This window comes from Oncorhynchus masou, chromosome 18 (assembly GCF_036934945.1).
Source record: "Oncorhynchus masou masou isolate Uvic2021 chromosome 18, UVic_Omas_1.1, whole genome shotgun sequence".
Taxonomy (NCBI): domain Eukaryota; kingdom Metazoa; phylum Chordata; class Actinopteri; order Salmoniformes; family Salmonidae; genus Oncorhynchus; species Oncorhynchus masou.
In genome coordinates, this window is record NC_088229.1 from 46,187,087 (window position 1) to 46,194,421 (window position 7,335).

At 43.3% G+C, this 7,335-nt stretch overlaps 1 pseudogene; it reads right to left on the reverse strand.

Moving 5' to 3' along the window:
• Positions 1–2,521: 2,521 nt before the first annotated feature.
• LOC135559373 (WD repeat-containing protein 46-like) lies at positions 2,522–7,335 on the reverse strand (annotated as a pseudogene).

Genomic DNA, 7,335 nt, shown 5'->3' on the forward strand with positions numbered 1-7,335 from the left:
TCTTTTGATCCCCGGGTGCCGACGATGTGGATGTCGATTTAAGGTAGCCTTCCGCACCTCTCTGATTCAGAGGAGTTGGGTTAAATGCGGAAGACGCATTTCGGTTGAATGCATTCAGTTGAACAACTGACGAGGTATCTCCTCTTTCCCAGTTACATTACATTACATTTACATTTAAGTCATTTAGCAGACGCTCTTATCCAGAGCGACTTACAAATTGGTGAATTCACCTTCTGACATCCAGTGGAACAGCCACTTTACAATAGTGCATCTAAATCATTTAAGGGGGGGGTGAGAAGGATTACTTTATCCTATCCTAGGTATTCCTTGAAGAGGTGGTTGTTTCAGGTGTCTCCGGAAGGTGGTGATTGACTCCGCTGTCCTGGCGTCGTGATGGAGTTTGTTCCACCATTGGGGGGCCAGAGCAGCGAACAGTTTTGACTGGGCTGAGCGGGAACTGTACTTCCTCAGTGGTAGGGAGGCGAGCAGGCCAGAGGTGGATGAACGCAGTGCCCTTGTTTGTGTGTAGGGCCTGATCAGAGGCCCTACACAACATTTAAAAATTGTGAAATCTTGATAAAACTCATATTTCATACATAATTATTTAGCAATTGTATAATTCAGAGGTATTAGGATTATAGAAGCACAATACATTGGTGGCGTTACCCTCACATACAGAAGAGCAGGAAGGCAGTAAATATGTTGTAGTTGCTTTGATTATCAATGAGTCCCTGGCCTTCAGGGAGAGACAGTGCATTCGGAAAGTATTCAGATCCCTTCATTTTGTTATGTTACAACCGTATTCCAAAATTAATTCAAGTTTCTCTCATCAATTTACACACAATACCCCATAATGAAAAGGCAAAAATAGGGTTAGATTTATTTTTTGGGGCAAATTTTAAAAATCTAATTTTATTTGTCACATTCAACAGGTGTCGACCTTACAGTGAAATGCTTACTTATGAGCCAACAATGCAGTAACAAAAATATGAATGAGAAATAAAACAAAAAAATAATTCAAGAGCAGCAGAGTTAATGTGCGGGGGCACCGGTTAGTCAATATAATTGAGGTAATATGTACATGTAAAAAGAGGGGGGGCAATGAAAATAGTGTGGGTAGCCATTTGATTGGATGTTCAGGAATTTTATGGCTTGAGCACGCACCCGAGGGGCCCCCGTGTTGAGGAACAGTGGAGCGGATGTGTTGTTACCTACCCTTACCACCTGGGGGCGGTCCGTCAGGAAGTCCAGGATCCAGTTGCAGAGGGAGGTGTTTAGTCCCAGGATCCTTAGCTTAGTGATGAGCTTTGAGGGAACTATGGTGTTGAACGCTGAGCTGTAGTTAATTAATAGCATTCTCACATAGGCATTCCTTTTGTCCAGGTGGGAAAGGGCATTGTGGAGTGAAATAGAGTGCATCATCTGTGGATCTGTTGCTGCACAGCTATTTTCAGGTCTCTCCAGAGATGTTCTATCGGGTTCAAGTCCAGGCCTCTCAAGGACATGGAGACTTGTTCCGAAGCCACTCCTGCGTTGTCTTGGCTGTGTGCTTAGGGTGGTTGTCCAGTTGGAAGGTGAACCTTTGCCACAGTTTGAGGTTTTGAGCACTGTGGAGAAAGTTGTCATCAAGGATCTCTATGTACTTTGCTCCGTTCATCTTTTCCTTGATGTTGACTAATCTCCCAGTCCCAACGTCTGAAAAACATCCCCACAGCATGATGCTGCCACCAGCATGCTTCACCATAGGGATGGTGCCAGGCTTCCTCCAGATGTGACGCTTGGCATTCAGGCCAAAGATTTCAATCTTGGTTTCATCAGACCAGAGAATCTGGTTTCTCATGGCCTGAGAGTCCTTTAGGTGCCTTTTGGCCAACTCGAAGCTGGCTGTCGTGCCTTTTACTCAAAACCTCAAACTGTGGCAAAGGTTCACCTTCCAACTGGACAACCACCCTAAGCACACAGCCAAGACAATGCAGGAGTGGCTTTGGGGCTAGTCTCAATGTCCTGGAGTGGCCCAGCCAGAGCTGAACCCGATCAAACATCTCTGGAGAGACCTGAAAATAGCTGTGCAGCGATGTTCCCCATCAAACTTGACACAGAACTTGAGAGGATCTGCAGAGACGAATGGGAGAAACTCAGTTGTGCCAAGCTTGTAGCGTCATACCCAAGAAGACTTGAGGATGTAATCACTGCCAAAGGTGCTTCAACAAAGTACTGAGTAATGTACATTTTATTTATAAATTTGCAAACAGTTCTAAAAACCTGTTTTTGCTTTGTCATTATGGGGTAATGTGTGTAGATTGATTAACTCGTTGTTTTTCTCAGCAATTTTAGAAGTCAAGGTGTCTGAATACACTATGTTTTGTTTGTCTGCAGTGGCTGTTGGAGCCTGCTGTCTGGGCGTTTGGAAGAATGTCCAAGAACGTGTATCTGAAAGGTCAAAATTCATCCCCACAGAGGACCAATGGGAGTTGACACATCCACTGCTTCCTCTGTCCAGCTGCTGCCGCCTCTTCTCTCTTTATCTGTCTTCATCCTGACTTCCACTGTTTTCCTGATCACTTCCGGAGGGGTGGAAAGCTGCCAACAGAGGTTAGGGATCAGAAAGAAGAGCAAGAGAGATGTGTGTTAGTAAAATATGAAATAATGAAGACATTTCATTGAATTGTATTGTGTATGAGTGGTAATAGAACATGGCACAAAGGAGAATTTGAATCAGAATTTCATTCGGACCTGGTATGGCCATGCTGGTGAAGCCCTCTCCATTGCCTACAACAAGCACATCTTCAAAAGGGACAGAAGTCTACCACCCACACTGAGCACTGTGCCCTGTGGGCCATGTAGGGCTTAGTCACTGGGGTTCACCACACATCTCTGTATACCTACAGAACACACACAGATAAGCAGACACAACTTGAGCACAGAGACACAGACTCCGTCATTAACCTCTTTGAACTCTAGGGGCGCAATTTCATTTTTGGATGAAAAACGTTCCCGTTTTAAACAAGATATTTTGTCACAAAAAGATGCTCGACTATGCATATAATTGCTACTGTTCGAAAGAAAACACTCTGACGTGTCCAGAAATACAAAGATCTTCTCTGTGCGTGCCCTTTAACGTGAGCTTCAGGCAAAACCAAGATGAGATGGCATCCAGGAAATGACAAGGATTTTTGAGGCTCTGTTTGTCATGATCTCCTTATATGGCTGTGAACGCAAGAGGAATGAGTCTGCCCTTTCTGTCGTTTCCCCAAGGTGTCTGCAGCATTGTGACGTATTTGTAGGCAGATCATTGGAAGATTGACCATAAGAGACCACATTTACCACGTGTCCGCCCGGTGTCCTGCGCCGAAATTGGTGCGCAAAAGTCACCTGCCAGTATTTTTCCAAACAATACAGAGAGTAAAGCAAGCTTCCACGAACTGCATGTCAATGAAGAGATATGTGAAAAAACACCTTGAGGACTGATTCCAAACAACGTTTGCCATGTTTCGGTCGATATTATGTAGTTAATCCGGAAAAAGTTTTACGTTGTAGGTGACTGCATTTTCGGTTCGTTTCAGTAGCCAGGCGCAATGTAGAAAACGGAACGATTTCTCCTACACACAGACGCTTTCAGGAAACACTGCGCATTTGGTGTGTAACTGAGAGTCTCCTCATTGAAAACATCAGAAGCTCTTCAAAGGTAAATGATTTTATTTATTTGGTTATCTGGTTTTTGTGAAAATGTTGCGTGCTACATGTTATTCAAAATGCATTGCTAGCTTTGCATACTCTTACACAAATTAGTCAATTTCTATGGTTCAAAAGCATATTTTGAAAATCTGAGATGACAGTGTTGTTAAGAAAAGGCTAAGCTTGAGAGCAGATGCATTATTTTCATTTTATTTGCGATTTTCAGAAATCGTTAACGTTACATTATGCTAATGAGCTTCAGGCTATAACTGTATACAGGGTTTTTTCATAGCCAAACGTGAACAAAACGGAGCGATTTGTCCTACACAAATAATATTTTTTTGAAAAACTGCACATTTGCTATGTAACTGAGAGTCTCCTCATTGAAAACATCCGAAGCTCTTCAAAGTTAATGATTTTATTTATTTGGTTATCTGGCTTTTGTGAAGATGTTGCGTGCTACATGCTACACAAAATGCTATGCTAGCTTTGCATACTCTTACACAAATTAGTCAATTTCTATGGTTCAAAAGCATATTTTGAAAATCTGAGATGACAGTGTTGTTAAGAAAAGGCTAAGCTTGAGAGCAAACGCATTATTTTAATTTTATTTGCGATTTTCAGAAATCGTTAACGTTGCGTTATGCTAATGAGCCTGAGGCTTTAGTCACGATCCCGGATCCGGGATGGGGAGTTTCAAGAAGTTAACAGATACTGAGTTTTTTTTAAGAGTCAGAAACAGTACAGAGTTTGGACAACAGAGCTGAGTGCCATGTTGCTGCCCCAGAGCAATCCATTCTCTCACTTTTAATGAGTATTTAGGTTCCAGTTCTGTCAATTTCATAAGTATGCTTGGTTCTAGATTCAGTGGGCCATATAGGTTAATATAGTTTGAGGCTATACCATGGCTTGGTGGAATGGAACTATGGAATGGCAGGAAACATTGAGTTTATATTGAGGATCACAGGGAAATACAAAAAGCATGGCACACAAACATTTTAAGCAGTATGTATGACTACAGTGTATGACCTGGACTATGTCTCCCGTAGCGGCGGTCAGCAGGCCCCTCTGACTTAGAGGCAGACAGGAAGCTCCCGCAGGCAAGCAGTAGGACAGCAGGGGCCAGTAGGATCTGATGTCATATACCTTCAGCCTCTTGTCCATGCCCGAGGTCACCATGTACCTGCATAGACAGGAGATTCTTACAGGAAAACCCTCTGCTGAACATTTACAGAAGTACACCAGCAAAGACAAAAAATAAAATGACCCAAATGTGTGGATTTCATATTGACTACAACAGCTACATTACATAACATTATAACCACCTTGCAATAGCTAAGAGACCAAAACTAGAACGATATTATGTTTTTGATTGAGACTCACGTGCCAGTCTTGTCGATGGTGACCGAGCGAACGCCTCCCTAGTGGCAGAGCATCTTGACGAGCGGCTCTTTCTGGTTGGGCGTCCAGAGGGTAACGGTGCCGTTGGAGTGGCCCAGGTAGATGATAGCGTTGTGTGGGTTATGGGCCATCACATCCAGCCTTGGTGCAGATGGCCTGCCGCCTCCTTATCCACCGACACGTCCAGGTACTGCAGGGAACCTGTCGCACTCTGGAGGAGGGGTAGAGGGACAGGAGTTCACAGGTGAGTCTTGGTGGTGGTTCACCTGACTACGCTCGCATGTTGTGTGAGTAACCTTGCTTGAGAGCTGAAGATTTGTTAGCCCCCCAGAGCTTACCTATGTCTTCAGTCAGTTTCACATTCATATTCTCAACAAGCACATTAAACAATAAATTCCCCTGACATATGGCACAAACATTACAAAGCTAGTATAAGTTAACACACCGCTGTGGCCAGTAGGAAGTGGTAGGGGAGAAACTGCATGCGGAAACCATCTTTGAGCTCAATGCCCTTGTTGTCATAGATATAGAGCCACTTCTTCTGAGCCACTGTGAACATGGCTTCACAGTGGAGCCACCTAAAGGACACAGAGAGGAATATAGATTAGGATGATTCAATGGGAGAGGAAATAATGCCTAAAATGTGCATCTAAATGAGTGTGTAGGGTTTCCAAACAAAAAGTAATATTTTGACCAATGGGTCAATGTTAATTGTGTAGATATTCCTCTAAGAAAACCAATGGTCCAAATCTCATATCGCCATCACAATCCATTCAAAAGTTTGGAGTTTTTACCCTTATAGGATGGCCAGAATTAGGGTGACTAAATCAATGGAGGTGGTAATAAAGTATACACACACACACACACACACAGCAAAAAAAGAAATGTCCCTTTTTCAGGACCCTGTCTTTCAAAGATAAATTGTAAAAATCCAAATAACTTCACAGATCTTCATTGTAAAGAGTTAAACACTTCCCCATGCTTGTTCAATGAACCATAAACAATTAATGAACATGCACCTGTGGAACGGTCGTTAATGCAGCTGGTGGCCACACCAGATATTGACTGTTATTTTTTATTTCGACCCCCCCCCCCTTTCTGTTAGTCATATCTGTGGAACTTGTTCATTTTATGTCTTAGTTGTTGAATATTATGTTCATACAAATATTTACACGTTTGCTGAAAAATAAACAGTTGACAGTGTGAGGAAGTTTCTTTGCTGAGTTATATATACACATACAGTACCAGTCCACATTTGGACACACCTACTCATTACAAGTAGCCCCTTTGCCTTTATGACAGCTTTGAACACTCTTGGCACTCTCAACCAGCTTCATGGGAAATGCTTTTCCAACAGTCTTGAAGGAATTCACACAAATGCTGAGCACTTGTTCGCTGCTTTTCATTCACTGTGTGGTCCAACTCATCCCAAACCATCTCAATTGGGTTGAGGTCAGGTGATTGTGGAGGCAAGGTCATCTGATGCAGCACTCCATCACTCTCCTTCTTAGTCAAATAGCCCTTACAGCATGGAGGTCTGTTTTGGGTCCCCATCTTCATCACATTCATCTCACACATCAGCTGTTTGGACTGCCAGTCTAGGCAGGTCACATGACCTCTACTTCCACTAAGCAGCAGGTGACTGGAATAGAGGAAACACACACACATACGAGACATCTTCTCAAGACCAAAACACACACTCACAGTTAATTTATCCAGTAAATGCAGGTCTAACAATAAAGCATAGAATATCTGGCCCACTTGCACAGAACACTCAAACAACAGCAGGTGAAACTGACCATCTCGTCTTGTTGTAATCCAGTTGGTAGGGCCCAAACTGAGACAGGGTCAGGTTAAAATACTGTGGAGTGAGAGCGAGTTCGAGACAAACACATTGTTATAAAAAAGACTGACAAGGAACCCAGATAATTTAAAATCTTCTGCTTGTGGCAACTTAAATGACACATTGTCCCTGAAAGACTCAAATTTGCCCCGGAGGTAATGTGTCTATTCCCACAGCATCAGCGATGTCATCCTGTGAGATGGTGCATGTGTCCTCATCCTCGTCTCCCTCCAGGAACCTAAGACCAGAGAGAAAGAGTCAGTTACACCGAGACGACTGGGGGGGGGTTGTTACCCAGCATCCTCTGGGAGCAGGAGGTCGTATTGTGCATTCTGCTTCGGAGCTAGGTCTGAGTAAGCCTCTGAACAAACAACCACATTTCTGGGAGGGTTCGAATGGTTTTGGTTAGTATGCAT